Source organism: Somniosus microcephalus, chromosome 11 (assembly GCF_052327205.1).
Source record: "Somniosus microcephalus isolate GS21.2 chromosome 11, FLI_Smic_1.0, whole genome shotgun sequence".
NCBI lineage: Eukaryota > Metazoa > Chordata > Chondrichthyes > Squaliformes > Somniosidae > Somniosus > Somniosus microcephalus.
In genome coordinates this window covers 202,317,022-202,338,142 of record NC_140997.1, presented here as the reverse complement: position 1 = coordinate 202,338,142, position 21,121 = coordinate 202,317,022, and positions in this window count along the sequence as shown.

Genomic DNA, 21,121 nt, shown 5'->3' with positions numbered 1-21,121 from the left:
GTCCCTTGCAGTCAGAATCGGGGGAATTTATAATGGGGAACAAAGAAATGGCTGACCAACTAAATGCATATTTTGGTTCTGTCTTCACAAAGGAGGACACAAATAACCTCCCAGAAATACCGGGGAACATAGGGTCTGATGAAAGGGTGGAACTGAAAGAAATCAGTATTTGTAGGGAAATGGTGTTAGGAAAATTGATGGGACTGAAGGCCGATAAATCCCCAGGGCCTGATAATCTACATCCCAGGGTACTTAAGGAAGTGGCTCTAGAAATAGTAGATGCATTGCTGGTCATCTTCCAGAACTCAATAGACTCTGGAACAGTACCCATGGGTTGGAGGGTAGCTAATGTTACCCCACTATTCAAAAAAGGTGGCAGAGAAAAAGCGGGGAATTATAGACCGGTAAGCCTGACATCGGTAGTGGGGAAAATGCTAGAGTCCATTATAAAAGATGTAATAGCAGAGCACTTGGAAAGCAGCGGTCAAAGTCAACATGGATTTACAAAAGGTAAATCATGCTTGACTGATCTACTGGAATTTTTTGAGGATGTAACTGGTAAAATAGATAAGGGAGAACCAGTGGATGTGGTGTATTTGGACTTTCAGAAGGCTTTCGATAAGGTCCCGCATAAGAGTTTAGCGTGCAAAATTAAGGCACATGTGATTGGGGGCAAGGTATTGACTTGGATAGAGAATTGGTTGGCAGACAGAAAGCAAAGAGTTGGAATAAACGGGTCGTTTTCCGAGTGGCAGGCAGTGACTAGGTACCAGAAGGATCGGTCCTAGGACCCCAGCTGTTCACAATATATATTAATGATCTGGACGAGGGAATTGGATGTAATATCTCCAAATTTGCAGACGACACAAAGCTGGGTGGGAGGGTATGCTGTGAGGAGGATGTCATGAAACTCCAGTATGATTTGGACAGGTTAGGTGATTGGGCAGAAACATGGCAAATGCACTATAATGTGGATAAATGTGAGGTTATCCACTTTGGTGGCAAAAACAGGAAGGCAGATTATTATTTGAATGGCAATAGATTGGGAGAAGGGGAAGTGCAAAGAGACCTGGGTGTTCTTGTACACCAGTCGCTGAAGGTAAGCATGCAGGTGCAGCAGGCGGTTAAGAAGGCAAATGGTATGTTAGCCTTCGTAGCAAGAGGGTTCGAGTACAGGAACAAGGATGTCTTGCTACAGTTGTACAGGGCCTTGGTGAGACCGCACCTTGAGTATTGTGTGCAGTTTTGGTCGCCTTATCTGAGGAAGGACGTTCTTGCCATGGAAGGAGTTCAGCGAAGATTCACCAGGCTGATACCTGGGATGGCAGGAATGACGTATGAGGAGAGATTGTGTCGATTGGGCTTATACTCACTGGAGTTTAGAAGACTGAGAGGGGATCTCATCGAAACCTATAAAATTCTGTCAGGCCTGGACAGACTAGATGCTGGAAGGATGTTCCCAATGGTTGGGGAGTCCAGAACCAGGGGTCATAGTCTAAGGATAAGGGGTAGGACATTTAGGACTGAAATGAGGAGGAGTTTCTTCACCCAGAGAGTGGTGAACCTGTGGAATTCTCTGCCACAGATGGCGGTGGAGGCCAGTTCATTAAATATATTCAAGAAAGAGTTGGAGATATTTCTTAAGGCTAATGATATCAAGGGATATGGGGAGAAGGCAGGGACAGGGTACTGAATTTGGATGATCAGCCATGATCTCGTTGAATGGTGGAGCAGGCTCGAGGGGCCGAATGGCCTACTCCTTCTCCTATTTTCTATGTTTCTATGTCACCAGCTTCGTCTAGTGCACCCGTCTCTCCATCGCCCACTTCCAGATCCTCGTCCCCTCTGACGATTTTGTGCGCTGCCTCCTCAGCACTTGTCAAAGTTACAAGGGTTGGTGTAACGTCCGTGTGTAATTGAGACACGGACTGCAGGAGTTGGTTATAACAGGTGTTTACTGAATGGAGACAAAACTGGAACGACTATACAAAGTTACTACACAGGCTTATATACTGGGTTGGTCACTACTGGGGCTGCAGAATATAGTTCCTTCTTCAAAGTACATACACTACAATTCCTCCCCTTTTAGCTAAACCGTACATAACATTCGATTAATAATTAAATAACATATTTACAATTACGGTTGCTATATACATTAGCTGAAGTTAAGCAATTATAAATTCAGTCTTTGAGGAGGTTTCCTGATTCTGTCTGGATAACGCCTCTTTGGGGTATCAGGTTCTTCTGGCAAAGTTGATTCGGGATCAACGTCGTTGTTTGGTTCGTCTGCTTCCAATATCACCGATTCTGAGGTAGATGCAATTGGTACTTCGGTTTCATCACCAGGTGTATCGGATCGTGGTGTGGATTTGATGTTTTCCAGTGACTCTAGAATCTGGTCAGCATGGCGTCTTACAATGCTCTCTCCAACGTCCATGGTATACATTAGAGGTCCTTGCCGTGTGCAGATCGTTCCTGGCTGCCATTTCTCTGTGCGGTAGTCCCGGGCCAAAACTGGTTGACCTATCTTGAAACTCCTGGTTGGCCTTTCATTCATATTCTGAAACTGCCTGTTCTCCACATCTCTTCTGATGTTTGGCTTAACCAAATCCAAGCGGCATCTTAGTCTTCGATTGAAGAACATCATGGCTGGAGTTTGGTTGGTAACCGCATGTGTCGCATTCCGGTAGGCAAACAAGAAATTATCCACCTTGTGTTGTAGGGGTATGTCTTCATTACACATTGCCTTGACAGCCTTCTTGAATGTTTGAACAAACCTCTCAGCCAATCCATTGGTGGCTGGATGATATGGGGCGGATGTGTAATACTTAACACTATTGTTCTTTAAGAACCTCCGGAACTCTTCAGACACAAACTGTGGTCCATTGTCGGAGCAAATCTGTTCAGGCAGTCCATTTCTGGCGAATATGGTTCGTAAGACTGTGATGGTTTTTTCTGTGGTGGTTGAGGACATTTTTATTACCTCTGGCCACTTTGAATGTGCATCCACCGCAATTAAAAACATCGAGTCCATAAATGGACAAGCAAAATCAATGTGTACCCTTTGCCATGGAGATGAGGGCCACTCCCATGGATGTAGAGGGGCTTGTGGTGGGGCGTTTTGGACCTTCTGGCATCCTGTACAGCTCTTGGTCATCTCTTCGATTTCTCTATCGATTCCCGGCCACCACACAAACGCTCTGGCTAAGTTCTTCATTTTTACCCCTCCCAGATGACCCTCATGAAGCTCATTGAGCACTCTATCCTTCAATTTGGGTGGAATTACTACTCTGGATCCACACATCAAGGTTCCTCGGCACACTGACAGCTGTTCTCTTCTCGGCGAGAATGCTGGCAACAGTGGTTCGCCATGTGCTGGCCACCCCTTCACCGTTAAATCATAGACCCTGGAGAGTGTCGGGTCATTTCGTGTTTCCTTTTCTATGTTTGCATTCGTCACAGGTAGACATTCGACTATGGTCGAGTGGAATATCTCCACAGGATCCACTGCAGGTGCTTCTTCCACCGTCGGCAACGGTAGGCGCGACAATCCATCAGCATTCCCATGCTGTTTAGTTCCTTTGTACTCGATGACATATTGGTGTGCCCCTAGGAAAAGGGACCACCTCTGTAGCCGTTGTGCTGTCATTATCGGGACGCCCTTCTTAGGGTTGAAAATGGAGACAAGAGGTTGATCATCAGTTAGTAGAGTAAATTTCTGTCCGTGCAGGTAGTGATTGAACTTCTTCACCCCCCACACCAGGCTGAGGGCCTCTCTGTCAATCTGGGCGTAGTTACGCTCGGCTGCAGTTAACGAGCGTGATGCAAAAGCTATCGGCCTCTCTGAACCATCGAGGGATTTATGTGACCGTACCGCTCCAACGCCGTAGGGAGACGCATCACACGCCAGTCTTATCGGTATTGATGGGTTGTAGTGAGCCAATATTTCTCATGAAGTGATCAGGCCTTTACACTTCTGAAAGGCCCGCTTACATTCATCGCTCCATTTCCATGCTACTCCAGTTTGTAGCAGGGCATTCAGTGGGTGCAGAATTGTGGACAAATTCGGCAAAAACTTATGGTAGTAATTCACCAATCCGAGGAATGACCTCAGTTGCGTCACATTTTCAGGCGCTGGAGCCTTAACTACCAGTTCAATTTTGTCAGACTTATGTAACCCCTCTTCATCAATCACGTGGCCACAATACGATATTTGTTTCTTAAAATACTCGCACTTGGGGCGATTGGCTCGTAGCCCATGTTCTCTTAGTCTAGTGAGCACCTGCTCTAGGTTGGCAAGGTGTTCACTGTCATTTTCACCTGTCACTAGGATGTCGTCCAAGTAACACTGAGTCCCCGGAATCCCTTGCAGGGCTTGTTCCATCGCTCTTTGTCATATAGCCGGAGCTGATGCAACTCCGAATACCAGTCGATTATACTGGTAAAGACCTTTGTGAGTGTTTATCGTGAGATATTTCCTAGAGGATTCTTCAACCTCCATCTGCAAATATGCTTGCGCTAGGTCAATTTTTGTAAAACGTTTCCCTCCAGATAGTGAGGCGAAAATATCTTCTATCCTCGGAAGAGGATACTGTACTGTGTGAAGGACTGGGTTCACAGTCACCTTGAAGTCCCCACGGATGCGAACCTTCCTTGGCTCCTCAGACTTATTGTTTAACGTTTTCTTCATGACAGGAATGATGGGTGTCGCCCACTCGCTCCAGTCTACCTTAGTTAGCATGCCTGCATTCTCCAGATTCTCCAGCTCTGCCTCGACGGCTGGGCGAATTGCATACGGTACCGGTCTTGCTTTGAAAAACTTGGGAATTGCATTCTCTTCTATTTTTACTGAGGCGGTTACGCCTTTAAGAGTTCCCAGTTCTTGTTGAAATACCTCTTTAGCGTTAGCCAAGATTTTTGACAATCGTCCAGGTGTGACATCGTCATCCTTTTTGCCAGCCACCGTCAGTGCCTGAATGGAGTGCCAGTCTAAACTTATCTTTCTGATCCATTCACGTCCCAATAACGGTGGTCCACCATCTTGCAGTATGTACAGATACAATTTCTGTATTTCCTTGCCGTTGTATTCGGCAGGCACCCTTATTTTCCCTCTGGGGTATACTTTCTGCCCTGTATATGTCTTCAAGACAATGGATGTGTCTTTCAAGGGTATGTGTGAGAATAGCCGCTCGTAGTCTCGTTGATTCATGATGGTCAGGGCTGATTCTGTATCCAATTCCATTTTGACTTGGGACCCTGCTATCGTGAGGGTGACCCAAATGGTTCGGTGATCCTCTTTTGTGATTACGTTGTGTAGTTTGAGACAGCTTAGTCTCTTGTTCCCGGATTCACTATCACTCTTCTGGTCTTCGGAACTACTGTCCGTCATCTTTTGTACTTTCCTGTAATTTTCCTTACTAGTCTTTTTGTTGTTGTTAGTCTTCTTCCCGGACCTGCAAACTCGTGCAATGTGTCCCATCTTTCCGCATTGCCTGCATGTTTTGTCCTTGGACCAGCAGTCCTTCTGGTCATGGGTTGTTCTGCCGCAGCGATAACATTTTTCAAATCCCCATGTCATTTCATGGGTGCCGTATTCCTGTGGCTTTTGCTGTATTTCCGCAGCTCCCCTTGCTGCTGCTTCGTACGATACTGCCACGCTGAAAGCCTTATCTAGCGTCCGCTCTTTCTCTGAGAGTAACCTCTTCTGGGTTCCTTCACTCAGGAGTCCACAGACAAATTTGTCCCGTAGGGTATCTGCCAGTCCTGCTCCGAACTGGCAGTGCTTTGATAGCTTGCATAGTTCTGTTAGGTAATCAGCATTGCTCTCATCTTTATGCTGATTTCTCTTGTGGAATTTAAATCTTTCTGCTATCAGCAGCGGTGTAGGATTTAGGTGTTCCCGTAGGATATCAACAATTTCGTTAAAACTCTTCACCGGTTTGACTGGAGTGATCAGGTTCCGCAATAGGCCGTACGTTCTTGTGCCCATTAAGTTTAGTTGTACCGATGCCTTTTTCTCATCGGCTACTTCATTTGCCTTGCAATATACTTCGACTCTTTCCACATACGTGGTCCAGTCTTCTATTGCATTATCGAAGGCAGTGATATTGCCAGTCTTCGGCATCTTGGAGATCTAAGATGGCGCCTCCCGCGCTTTGCCTTCTTCCCCGCTGGATTAAGATGGCGCCTCCCGCGCTTTCTGTCTTTTCTGCTGCTGCTAGCGCTGTTGCTGGTGTTTTTATGCCTTGATGGCGACGCCCTATGGTCTTCGCGCACTTCCCCCCCCACGCTGCTGCCAACGCCGCTCTCCGCGGTCCCCGTGGCAAACTGCGCTTCTAATTTCTTTAATTTTAATTACTGTTCCCGTTGTCAGAGCAGACCCTATGGGACACTTTCCTCCCTCTTCTCGGGTCTGTACGCTGCCTGGCTTCATAGCACCGGCCGCGCCCTGTGTGCTCCACCCTCTCTCTCTCTCCTCATCCCGACAACGCTACTCGGCCCCGTTGAAAAGCCACCCGATCGAGCTCTAGCCCGCCGCAGCCCAGGAAGGATCGGTGTACTACCTGCCACCAGCCCGATTAGCTGGAACACCATAGACTGGATAACCAAGCCCAGATCGCGACAGCCTCTCCTGCAAATCTTCGAATTCGATGAATCAGAGGGCAGTTGCCCATGGTCGATGCCCGTTTCTTCTGTTTTTTTTTCTTTTTGGATTTCTTCCTTCTGGCCTCAACCTCCAACAACTTCGCTTCAGGGGTGGATCCCCGTGAGGTGGTGCAGAACTGTAGGTAAGTTCGGATCTGATCGTCGCCAGTGTAACGTCCGTGTGTAATTGAGACATAGACTGCAGGAGTTGGTTATAACAGGTCTTTACTGAATGGAGACACAAACTGGAACTACTATACAGGCTTATATACAGGGGTGGTCACTACTGGTACTGCAATATACAGGGGCTGCAGAATATAGTTCCTTCTTCAAAGCACATACACTACAGTTGGTGTGCCTCCTCCTGTCTGTGCTCTCTCCCTCTTATTGTCGGCTATCTTTTCCTGCAAGGAGGGACACAAGCGGAGTTTCAACCACAGTGATGGAGTGAGTGTGAAGAATCCCTAACATAGAAGCTAAGAGGGAGACCAAGATGGAGTGAGGTGCCAAGAGGAAGCTGCCTCCCTGTGCGGCGTTAGTTGTTGTCAATGCATAACCTTGAGAGTGAGTGTGAGGGGTACATAGTAGGATGGTGAAGTGATTCAGTACAGAGAGAGATGGATAGGTAAGGGTGCAAGGGAAGTAAGGGTAAGGTGGGATGTGGAGGAGCAGGCTTACAAAGCAGAGTGCTGGTGATGAGAAGAGAAGGGAAGCAGATTGAAGGTAAGTGTGACGTGATACTCAATTTTGATGATCACAGAAGATCATTAAAGCGTTTCCTGCACTGGATCCAGGTGTGTGAACAAACGGACCTTGCGCTGACCTCCTCAGCAATGCGCAACCAAGCTGCCTTGGTCTACCGAGGAGGCTTCCTCCGGCCATCCGGAGGGAAGAGAATCTCCCTGTGCCCTCTTACTGTCTCAACAAGAGCTTGGAGGGACACTTCATTGAAGCGTGGAGCTGCCTTGCCTTTGGAAGCACTCATTCTTGCTCTCACACATGCACAAACCAGCAGAATCAAGAACTGAAAGGCTCAGGCTGCATGGGACCATTAAAAGCATTTGCAATAATGACGTCATCAGAGGCGGACAACAGACCCGATCCCAGTCATTGGGCCGGCCAGCGCGCCCCAATGAACTTAACAAGGCAATTGAATAAAAATGTCAAAACCGGAGCTGATCCAGCCGACAGTGGGTCTGGACCCCGGCCACCAGCAACTCGACTCCAAGCCGCATCCTGAAATAAAATCGCGGCCAATGTTTCAGGCCGATGACCTGTCATCAGAACTGAAAAAAGTTAGAGATAGAACAGGCTTTAAGCAAAGTGCAGAGACAGTGAAAGGGGTGAGGGGAGGAAAGAACAAAAGGGATGGTCTGTGATAGGGTGGAAGGTAGGAGAGAGTACAAGACAAAGGGGATGATGGTGCGAGGCAAAAGGAGATGGAGATGGGACAAGTAAAGGAACAAAAGATGGGTCTAGAAGAGGTATAAATGGGAATGGCAGAATCATCAACAGCTGTCATCCAAAAAAATGGGGCAGAGATTATGATCTGAAATTTGTTGAACTCAGTGTTGAGTCCAGAAGGCTGTAAATTGCCTAATCGAAAGATGAGACGCTGCTCCTCGAACTTACGTTGAGCTTCATTTGAACAGTGTATGAGGCCGAAGACAGAGAGGTCAGAGTAGGAGTGGAGTGGACTGAACAGAGGAGTTCCGCAAGGTGATCACCCAATCTGCGTTTGATCTCCCCAATGTAGAGGAGACGGCATTGTGAGCAGCGAATACAGTATACTACATTGCAAGAAGTACAAGTAAATCGCTGTTCCACCTGGAAGGAGTGTTTGGGGCCCTGGACGGTGGGAAGGGAAGAAGTAAAAGAGCAGGTGTTGTATTTCTTGCACTTGCACGGGAAGGTGCAGTGAGAAGGGGAGTGGGTGTTGGGGGTAATTGAGGAGTGGACCAGGGTGTCATGGAGGGAACGGTCCCTTCGGAATGCTGAAAGGGGAGGGGAGGGGGAGATGTGTTTGGTGGTGGGATCACGCTGGAGATGGCGGAAATGGCGGAGGATGATCTGTTGAATGTATAGGCTAGTGGGGTGGAAGGTGAGGACAAGGGGAATCCTATTGTGGTTCTGGGAGGGAGGGGAAGGGGTGAGGACAGAAGTGTGGGAAATGGAACAGACACGGTCGAGGGCCCTGTCACCCTATCACAGACCTTCCCTTTTGTTCTTTCCTCCCCTCCCCCCTTTCCCTGCCCCTACACTTGCTTAAAACCTGTTCTATCTCTAACTTCTTTCAGTTCTGACGAAAAGTCATCGACCTGAAACGTTAACTCTGTTTCTCTCTCCACAGACGCTGCCTGACCGGCTGAGTGTTTCCAGCATTTTCTGGTTTTATTTCTGAACAACTGGAAACGTTTAAAAATCTCAAAGCAGTTTCTAGTTGTTCAGCCTACTTAATGCTGATGGACGCAGTTTTTACCTGTGAGGCTAATGCTGTGGGTGAAGCCTCGCCTGAGCTTGTGAAATTCATTATTTGAATATCTTAGCCATTTACATGAGGCCTGCATAGCGAGTGCGGCCTCCTCCTGCCATCCCATACCCAGCCTCATAGAATCGAGCACTCTGACAATCGAGGTCACATGCCTGAACTCTAGCCCTGCGTCTGCTGCCTGTGGGGCCCAGCTGCTAGTGGGGGTCTTGCAACAGTGAAGCTCAACTTCCAGCACACATTCAAATCCTCAAGACGACTTCTCTGCGAGGCTCACAGGATTAATGAGTTGCAACTCCCCAGCCTAATCAACTGCTGAACATTCAGTGCATTTCTTAGTTTTAAGCAAATGCTAAAAGTGGGAGAAAATTTGTCGTACTCACCCCTCACTCTTGGATATACCTCATACCACTCATGGTAACTCTTTCTGCTAGACCTGCATGGGGGTTTATTACTGTTTGATGGAGAGGTTCCTCCTAATTGAAATCAGATATTGGGAAGAACATTTTTGTTTGTAGAGTGGTGAATGTTTGAAATGGTCAGCTAGACAGCATAGTAGAGACAAAGGCCGAGATTTTCCACTGAAGTTATGCAAGGGAAGCAGTGAAATCATTCCACTGGCTCCTGCACTTTTTCCTCATCATTTCTGGGATTTCCTGCTAAAAGTGATGGGTGAGGGGAAGATGTAGAATATATCTGGCAATATAGGGTGTAACATTTGCATATTGATTTATCATTGGCCCACAGGTATCTGTAAGGAATACCTATTATATTCACATGTGATCACATGCTGAGTTGTCATTGGCCTGCGGGCATCTGTAAGGACTTCTATTGTTTAGAAGACCCAGAGGCCCTGACTCCATCTTGTCCACACGGTGCTGTATTGATTGAGAAAGCTTACAGACCTGATGCTTCATTAAAAGAGTTTAAACTGTAATACTCAGTTGTCCTGCAATTTATTATTTTTGTACAAAGTGTGCAAAACAAGACATGGTGTCAGAACAGGGATTTGAAATGGACATCGCTGGAGCTCCCTTACCTCGAATGAATTGGGGATCTTTGAACTTACATAGAGAATGGTGCAAGTTCAAGCAACACGTGGAATTGATGTTCTCGGGTCCACTGAAAAGCAAAGGGGAGGAAAAAAGATGCAGCTACCTACTCTTGTGGATCGGAGAAAAAAGGGAGAGACATTTTTAACACATGGTCTCTCACCGCGGATGAAGCAAAGGTACTGAAAAGTTATTTTGACCGTTTTGAGGCATATGTGATAGCCCAAGCACAGTTGAAAACCATAACCAGCGCCACGAGCAGCTCGAGTGAACAGACAGTGCATGCAGTTAATAGATACACACCAAAGAACACCGCCCAGAGAGCGTTATTCAGAACAGAAAGAACAGAGAGAGTTCTAAAAATGGGCGACACAGACATAAAACGCTTCAAAAACTGTGGATATTGTGGGAACAAGATGCATGGAGAAAAGGAGTACTGCCCTGCCAAAGGAAGACAATGTACTAAATGTGGTAAACGGAACCACGTTGCTAAAGTTTGCAAGACTGTTTTTGGAAAAGCAGTACACACAGTGAGTGACAGCCAAATGCCAGACAGAGAGCCAAATGCAGAGGAACTGTTTATTGATTCTGTGTCACAGAAAAAACAGATTTCAGAGACTGAGCAAGCTTTTGCTGATATTGAGATAGGAAAACAGGGCAAAGAGCTTAAGTTTAAACTAGACACTGGATCTCAGGTTAACGTAATTCCTCTGAGTGAGTATCACAGCTTGAAGGATGAGTGTGAGCTACAGCCCACCTCACACAGACTGACCGGCTAGGGGGGTGAGCAGCTCAATGTAAAAAGCACATGTGTGATGAAATGCAAATACAAAGAAAGCGACATGAAGTTGAACTTTTACATTGTTGACACTCAAGCACCTCCAGTGCTAGGTCTAAAGGCATGTTTAGACATGGACCTCGTCAAGCTAATACTATCATTGACAGCACCAGTTGATAAGCAGACAGTCATGGAGGAGTTTGCTGACGTTTTCAAAGGAATCGGACTATTCCCAGGTGAATGCACTATTCACCTTGACCCAGCAGCAACCCTTGTGGTTTGCCCACCGAGAAGGATACCCCTTGCTCTATGTAGTCGCCTGAAGGAGGAGCTGCAGAGCATGGAGAATACAGAAATCATCGTCCGGGAAACAGAACCGACAGAGTGGGTCAACGCGTTAGTAGTGGTTGAGAAACCACGTACATGCAAGCTCAGAGTCTGTCTCTGTAATGTATGTACCTTTAAGGGGGGGAACTATGTTTTACAGCTCATGTATACTGCAGTACCGGCAGTGACCACACCTGTATATAACACTGAGTAGTAATCTGTACAGATCAGTTGCAGTCTGAGCCACGTTGAGTAAACACCGTTGTACCGTTCTCCACAGTCTGTGTCTGATTATTACATGAACATAACAGTCTCGACCCCAGAGATTTGAACAAGGCTATCAAACACCCTCACTACCCTCTACCAACGCTAGATGACATCACACCCAAGCTAGTGGGAGCACGTTACTTCAGTGTAATGGACGCACGATCAGGATACTGGACTATCAAGCTCATGGAAGAGTCATCTAAGCTAACAACGTTCAAAACACCATTTGAACGCTACCGATTTCTGCATTTATCATTTGGTCTTATCTCAGCTCAGGATGAATTCCAGCAGAAGATTGACGAAACCTATGAAGGCCTCGACGGAGTAGTCGCAATCGTAGACGACATCCTCATCTATGGCAGGAACAGAGAGGAACATGACAGGAACCTCCGCGCGATGCTCCAAAGATCACGGGAGAAAGGTATCCGGCTCAACCCCGAGAAAAGCATAATCGGATCCACCGAGATCAGTTATTTCGGGCATCGCCTCTCAACTGATGGCATTAAGCTGGATCCAGAGAAAATCTCTGCCATCAAGAAGATGGAGCCGCCGAAGAACCGCGCAGAGCTAGAGACAGTACTAGGCATGGTTAACTACTTAGCCAAGTTTGCCCTGAGCCTCTCCGAAATCAACGCACCCATGCATCAGTTGCTCAAACAATCCAATGAGTTCCTGTGGGACAAACAACATGACACAGCATTTCAGAAAATGAAAGACCTAATCATCAGAGAACCAGGACCAGTTCTTGCCTACTTCGACCCCAACAAAGAGCTCAGACTACAAGTGGACGCGTCAAAGTACGGACTAGGCACTGTATTACTGCAAGAAGGAAAGCCCATTGGCTACGCTTCCAGATCTCTCTCAGACAATGAAATCAACTATGCTCAAATCGAGAAAGAGCGATATGCAATCCTGTTTGGATGTAAGCGTTTCCACCAGTACGTCTATGGCCAACAAGGCATTGTGGAATCCGACCACAACCCCTCGAGTCAATCATGAGGAAACCACTAGCCGCAGCCCCACCAAGGCTACAGAGAATGACCCTTCAGCTACAGAAGTACAACTTCACAATCATTCACCGTCCAGGCAAAGACATTCCTGTTGCAGGCATGCTCTCCAGAAAGTCTCTTAGCTACCAGGACAGCAGCCTCAGTGAAAGGCATGGATGTGCAGGTGCACATGGTGTACAACAGCTTACCTGTGAGTGACTCAAAACTGAAAGAAATCTGAGCAGGAACAGAGAAAGATGCACAACTCACACTGCTGAACAACATCATACATGAAGGATGGCCTGAGGAAGGAGGAAATGCCCTCAGAGCATATCTGAATTCTGGAACCACAGACGAACTGTCACAAATCAACGGAATCGTCTTCAAAGGGGAGAAAATCATCATTCCTACCAGTCTCAGAAGAGGTTGACAAAAATTCATGCTGGACATATGGGCATGGAAAAATGCAAACAAAGAGCACGTGACATTATGTTTTGGCCCGGAATGTGCAAATAAATTGAGGACATTGTCGGAAAATGTTCCATTTGTCTAGAACGCCGCCCATCAAATGTCAAAGAGCCCATGATACCTCACTGTATCCCAGAGAGGCCCTGGCAGGTCATCAGCTGCAAGCAAGTGCATGCAAAACGTGTACAAAGACAGCAACACCAAAAGAGATACTATGACAGGTCAGCTAGACTACTGCCGCCGCTGCACAATGGAGAATCTGTCAGAATCCAGGAGCATGACTACTGGAAGCCAGCAGTCGTCATCTAGCCAGCTGACACTGAGCGATCGTATCACTTCCGCACCCCAGAAGGACAGGTGTACCGCCGCAATCGCAGGCACCTCCTGAACACCAAGGAACAACACCGTCATTCCGACGAGAGGTCAAGCCTAGAGTTATCCTTGACTTGTGAACTGTCAAAGGGTGTAGGCGGATCGCTGCCCTAAAAAAAAAAGTACATCGTTATTGAAACTTTGAGATGTTTTCAGTGCTAGTTAAATGTTGAGTTTACTTATATGTTGATGCTACTGAGAACATTATGTAGAAGAAAGGTTCAAAAGTAATGCATAACATTTTTCTTTTTTAAAAGAAAGGGGATGTAACATTTGCATATTGATTTATCATTGGCCCGCAGGCATCTGTAAGGAATACCTATTATATTCACATGTGATCACATGCTGAGTTGTCATTGGCCTGCAGGCATCTGTAAGGACTGCTATTGTTTAGAAGACCCAGGGGCCCTGACTCCATCTTGTCCACGCGGTGCAGTATTGATTGAGAAAGCTTACAGACCTGATGCTTCATTAAAAGAGTTTAAACTGTAATACTCCGTTGTCCTGCAATTTATTATTTTTGTACAAAGTGTGCAAAACAAGACACAGGGGTCATGTATTAAAATGCTTTGCAAATAATGGAAATGCATCATACAGAATAGTTTCTGCTGTTTGCACCCTAACAATGTTAGATGCAGAAACATCGGCTGAGGTCACAGATGCATCATTGTGATGGATTAAAGTTCCCCTCTCCCACCACATTTGCATTGGCGTGACAGCTGAATGGAAGATCTAGGTTAAAAACATCAGGGATATTCTAAATGCAGTTCAATACATTATATTGGGAGAGATAGGGCATTAGAGGAATGAACATTGATTGGCCTTTTCTTATTGTTGACATTGCTTATGTTCTTATATTCCTTCCATAACCTGGCCATATCACCCTGTATAGCAACCTCTTATGATATATCTGCATAATTTTCAGGTCCTTGCATTACAACAGTGATCACATTTCTGCTCTCCCGGTCAACACACTTGATTAAAAACAAAAAATGCTGGTGAAACTCAGCAGATCAGGCAGCATCTGTGAAGAGAGAAACGGAGTTAACATTTCAGGTCGATGACCTTTCATCAGAACGCACCGGATGTTCAGGGAAACCGTTTCAAGTGCAAATTCTGCCACACCTACCTCTAAACTCAACAGTATAGAGCAACAAAGCAATCAAGGTTGAGAGAGAGAAGACCATGTTGGGAAGTATACAGAAATCACGAGTCTAGCTGATTCATGCATTGTTCCAAAGTCAGGCTTTAATTAGCTTGCCTAAGTGGCCATTCTCTATGTAGGAACCTAGATAGTGAATGTTTGCATGGCATCACAACTGAGCACTATTTGGTTCTCACCTGATGTGCGCACACAGCAATTTCCAACAGGGGTCATTGGATCGTGTTCAAAGTGGGAACCATAGTTGATATTTTAACATTTCCCATCCCTAGCACAGGGATAATAAGGCTAAAGGGAGAATACCTATGCCCCACCTAAGACTAGGGATCGGACACAAAAACGTCTTTGTTTGCATGTTTGAGTACTGTGATAAAAATAATAACTTCCGGGAAGTTATGTCATCACTTCCTGTGAACTGTGAACTGTGAACTATGAACTATGAACTGTGTACATACCTCACTTCCTGTCATGTGTCACTTCCTGTTGGACTGGTATAAATACTGGTCTGTTCAGTATTGTAAGAGGCTTCTACCAGAGGCATGGTAAAGACCTCTCTTGTATATAGTGTGTTTATAAGTTACTTAAAGCTTACTTTAAAGTTACTTGATGGTAAGCCTCCTTTTTCTTACATCAATTTAAGTAACTTAGTATTTACACTCACAAATACTAGACCTTCGGACAAACTCGGAATTAAGGATCCAGGGAACCACCCATCATGGAGAAAATCCTTAGACCTATTCGTCTGGACTTGGACCCGAATGCACCAGCAGCTGGCAGGGTATGGAAGCATTGGTACCGTACTTTTGAGAATTTTCTGGATGAATGTGAAGCGGATGCTCCTGCTAGATTGAAGATACTTATCAATTATGTGACCCCAAAAGTGTTCGAATATGTTGATGAATGGGATAATTACGATCAGGTGATTCGGGCACTTAAGAAACTGTATGCCAAGACCCCAAATGAGGTCTATGCTCGACATCTACTGGCCACAGCCCGACAAGGGCCAGGGGAATCAATTGATGAATTCCTGCAAGAACTTCGCAGGCTCAGCGTAGATTGTAACTTTCAGGCAGCCTCAGCTGAGCTGTACCGCCAAGAAATGATTCGTGATGCTTTCATCTGCGGGATTGCCTCTCCATTTATACGCCAGCGTCTACTAGAAAGTAAAACACTTGAGCTACAAAAAGCTTTTGACCTAGCTTGTTCACTGGATTTGGCAAAGAGAAATGCAGACCTCTATCAGCTGCCCAGATCTCGATCTGCTGCTGTAGCTGCAACCAGACAATTCAAGCGGTCTCAGGTGAACCCTATCATGGGGGAATCTAATTCTGATAATTCTGATGAAGAAGAGGAGGACGACCCCACTTTAGCAGCCTCTTGGCAATCTAGGAAGGAATGCTTCTTTTGTGGAGATGCTTTTCACCCTAGGAAAACCTGCCCTGCTCGCAATGCAATCTGCAGTTATTGCGGGAAAAAAGGACACTTTGCTAAAGTTTGCCTATCAAGGGCCTCTACGAGGGCCAATCCAGCTAAGGCCTACCGAACTGCCCCAATTAGGGCCTATCAAGATGCTCCAGCTAGGACCTATCAAGCTTCCTCTCGAGCTCTCTCCCGAAGAAGCACACCGAGAGTTTCAGCCACTCTCTGTGCAACAACACCAATTACAGCTGCTTGCCCACAGAACCTGTCTCATGCAGCCACAAAAATTTCAATTAAAGGGCATACCTTAGATGCCTTAATTGACTCAGGAAGTACTGATAGTTTCATTAAGGAACAGATTGTTGCGAAATTGAAACTACATGTCTTCCCATCGGACCAGGCAATTGCGATGGCCCAGTCATCACTTAATACCAGAATCTCCGGCTTTTGTGTTGTTGATATGACACTTCATGGTCGTATGTATCCCTCCACCCGACTTTCGGTGCTCAAGGACTTATGTAGTGATCTCCTCTTAGGACTGGACTTCCAAAAACAGCATAAGAAACTCACCATTGAGTTTGGTGGATCCAAACCCGGACTTACTATTTCTAATATACCGTCTAAATTACCATTTTGTGCATTATCAGCAGCTTCACTTGATGAACCCTAATTATTTGCCAGTATTCCGCCTCAATGCCAACCGATAATAACGAAATCGCGGCGCTTTAATCAGGAAGACCAATCTTTTATTGCGGCTGAAATCTCTCGACTTCTAGCAGAGGATATCATTGAACCATGTTCGTCGCCCTGGCGGGCTCAAGTCGTCATTGTCAAGAACCCTCTAAAACCTCACAAACAGCGACTATGCATCGATTATTCGCAAACCATCAATCAATATACCGACTTGGACGCCTACCCATTGCCACGCATTGATGATATGGTTAATAAACTGGCCGAATACAAAGTGTTCTCAACTTACGATTTAAAAAGTGCCTATCATCAGTTACCCTTGAAGGTCTCAGATAAGCAGTACACAGCCTTTGAGGCTAATGGACGGCTGTACCAATTTCGTCGCCTCCCATTCGGGGTTACTAATGGAGTGGCTGTCTTTCAACGGGCAATGGATGGCCTGGTTAAGCAGGAAAGCCTAAGGGACACTTTTCCCTATCTTGATAACATTACCATTGCAGGTCACGATCAACAGGAACACGACTCCAACCTCCAAAAATTTCGGGACGCCCTCCATCGCCGTAATTTGACCCTGAATGAATCCAAATCTGTTGAGTCGCAACCGACCATCAACATCCTTGGCTACTGCGTAGGCAATGGTATCATTAAGCCAGACCCAGAAAGACTTCGCCCGCTCCAAGAGCTCCCGTCACCTAAGAATCCGGCTTCTTTACGTCGGGCTCTCGGTCTGTTTGCATACTACGCTAAATGGATTCCTCATTTTTCGGACAAAATCCAACCCTTGCTGCATGCTAGATCATTTCCACTGGGAACAGCGGCTGTTGCAGCCTTTAACCTTCTCAAAAAAACAGTTGGAGAAAGCGGCTCTTCACTCCATTGATGAGAATCTCCCTTTCGTGGTTGAATGTGATGCCTCGGAGGTGGCGATCTCGGCTACTCTGAATCAGGAAGGTCGTCCTGTAGCATTTATGTCCAGGACCTTACAAGGTGCCGAGCTACATTATCCTCCGGTTGAGAAAGAAGCCACAGCCATCATAGAGGCAGTACGGAAGTGGAACCATTTTCTAGCTCGCCAGCACTTTACATTGATCATGGACCAACGATCAGTCGCCTTCATGCTCGATAATCGAAAGCGAACCAAAATTAAGAATAATAAAATACAACTTTGGAGGATGGAACTGGCCTCTTTTGGTTATACCATTCTCTATCGGCCTGGCAAGGAGAATGTGGCCCCGGACACCCTCACACGGGCATTCTGCTCCACTATGTCATCCTCCACTCTCATGGATGTCCACAATGGTTTGTGTCATCCTGGCGTTACGCGCATGCTACATTTCGTACGATCACGGAATCTCCCTTTTTCCACTGGAGATGTAAAGAAAATATGCTCAGAATGCCGGCTTTGTGCGGAATTAAAACCTCAGTTCTTCCGCCCCTCAGATGGTATACTCATACATGCAACCCAACCGATGCAACGACTTAGCATCGATTTTAAGGGCCCAGTGCCCTCTTCAACTCGGAACACATATTTGCTCACCATGATCGACGAATATTCACGTTTTCCGTTTGCCTTCCCCTGCTCCAATATGCTGGCGTCCACAGTAATCTGCTGCCTTGAGCAGGTATTTTCTCTCTGTGGCATGCCGGCTTATATTCACTCAGATCGGGGTCCATCCTTTATGTCGAGGGAACTCAAGGACTACCTCTCAGAACGGGGAATTGCTACAAGCAAAACAACACCATACCATCCCATCGGAAATGGGCAGGTAGAGAGGTATAACGGTATCATCTGGAATTCCGTACGTCTCGCTTTAAGATCTCGGGGCCTACCAGACCAGCAATGGGAAACAGTACTTCCGGATGCATTGCACTCTATACGGTCCCTGCTTTCTACAGCCACAAATACTACACCTCATGAGCGGTTCTTTGGATTCCAGCGTCGCTCATCTCATGGGACATCACTCCCGTCATGGCTAACTACTCCTGGACCTGTATTACTCCGAAGATACGTTCGGACGTCTAAAAATGACCCTCTTGTAGACGAGGTCGAACTAACCGATGCCAACCCCACCTATGCAAACATACGATATTCCGACGGCCGAGAATCTACCGTATCATTACGGGATCTGGCTCCCTGCCCACCAGGACCTAGTGGGACATCGGGTGATGGCATTTCACCAGGAAACTCTTGGGACCTATCGGGTACCCCTCTCCAGGATCCTGATCGGACACCAACTAGCTTGGTGCCGGTAGAACCCCGTGCTCAAGGTTGCGACCCTCCCAGTACCGCGCATGAAAGTACTGGTCTGCCACAGACCAGCTCTGCACCTCCCTCTGAACAGAGGCAGTCTGACTTTGAACCTATTGGGGCTCGTACTCGAAGCCATGATCTCCCCGACCCTTCACAGGGCAATCCAGGCCACACGGACTCTGACCAATGGCCAACCGCATGTAAGCGGACCAGCGACCCTCTACGACGGGAATCCAAACGGGTGCGACTCTTCCTTGTTCGGCGGCTGCGGACCAAAAGGTAGACCACAGCCTCCTAAACCTGCAGGAGGGAAGAATGTGATAAAAATAATAACTTCCGGGAAGTTATGTCATCACTTCCTGTGAACTGTGAACTATGAACTATGAACTGTGTACATACCTCACTTCCTGTCATGTGTCACTTCCTGTTGGACTGGTATAAATACTGGTCTGTTCAGTATTGTAAGAGGCTTCTACCAGAGGCATGGTAAAGACCTCTCTTGTATATAGTGTGTTTATAAGTTACTTAAAGCTTACTTTAAAGTTACTTGATGGTAAGCCTCCTTTTTCTTACATCAAGTACTACACAGGGTAATGCATTTACCCACTAAACCAATATGAGAGATAATTTTCAAAGGATGTTGTGGGAGACTACAGTCTCCCGCGTAAAGAAATAGGCAACACAGCGAGCCACAAGAAATAGGTCTTTACTCCAACTCTCACAATACAGTACTGAATTCGTAAAGCCCGCGAGCCTGTAATGACTCATGGATTGGTCACCTGCTGGAACCTGATTGGTTTTCCTTCTCTCAGCAGCAGGCAAGTCTGAACATGCCTTATTCCTCTCAGCTTGCCACTGTCTTGTGGGGGAAGGGGAATACAGCAGTTCAAAGGGGATTATACAGGTTTATCTACATACACACAGTGTTTCCCCAATGTGGCAACGCCACAATGTTATAAATTTGTTAGTCAAGTTCTTCCTTTGATAAAACATTGACTTGTAGGAAGGTCTAGTTCCTATCAAGAGACTGAGGTCGACTCAGGCGATCAAACAAACGATGTTTAATGTAAAACGAACTGAGTTTAACAAACAATTGCAAGAGAACTACGAATACAGGTCTAGTCAGTTCGGAGGCTCCACGAGGACTGCTAGGGCAGTCCCGTGGCTGGCATCATGACGTCATCACGTTTTTCCTGCCGGTGGGGGATCACGTGATGAACGGCGTGACGTCATCGCGTTTGCCCGCGCTCTTAAAGGGACCGCACTCTGTACATGCAAACAGTATATACAAAGATACAGATTCAGTCTGTAGCTAACATATTGTTAAAGGGAATTATATACAGTTGATCGGAGTCCCTTAGTGGCTCCGCCACATGCGACCCCCCAGAATTGTCTTTAACAGAAAAAGTGAAACGGCGAGGAAGCTTGACAAGCCTGTCAGAGCGACTTCTGTACGCTTGAAGTGGAAGCTGCTGGACGGCGGGCGGGCTGGCGGGTGGTTGCGCTTGATCTGGCACGGCAACTGTGGGCGGTTGGCCACGTTTTGGCGGCTGTGCGGTCTCGACCGGGCGGTCAAGGTCCAAGTGTGCCGGCTTCAACCGGTCAACCGAAATGTGGTCCAGTTTACCTCCGATATCCATCGAGAAAGTTTTGTCTCCCGGCTCTAGCATGCGGAAAGGACCAGTGTAAGGGGCCTTGAGCGGATCCCGATGAGCGTCGTGGCGGATGAACACATACTCGGCGTTCTTCAGCTCTGCTGGGACGTGGGAGCTCTGAAAGCCATGATGCGACGTTGGTACTGGTGCAAAACACCTGGCTGCCTCCTGGTGGCTGATGAGTTGATTGGATACGGACCATGGCTCTGTTGGAGTCGGAAGGAAATCTCCTGGTACGTGTAGCGGCTGGCCATAGACGAGCTCTGCCGAGGACAAGCGAAGATCTTCCTTGGGTGCTGTGCGAAGACCCAACAGGACCCATGGGAGCCTGTCCACCCATCCAGCGCCTTGAAGGCTGGCCCTCAGTGCGGCTTTGAGCGACCTGTGAAATCATTCGCACAGGCCGTTCACCCGTGGATGGTAGGCTGTGGTGCGATGTAGCTTGATGCCAAGCCCCTGAGCCACTGCGTTCCAGAGCTCAGAGGAAAACTGCGGTCCACGATCAGAAGAGATGTCCGCTGGTACCCCGAAACGGGCGACCCAAGAGGAGATGAATGC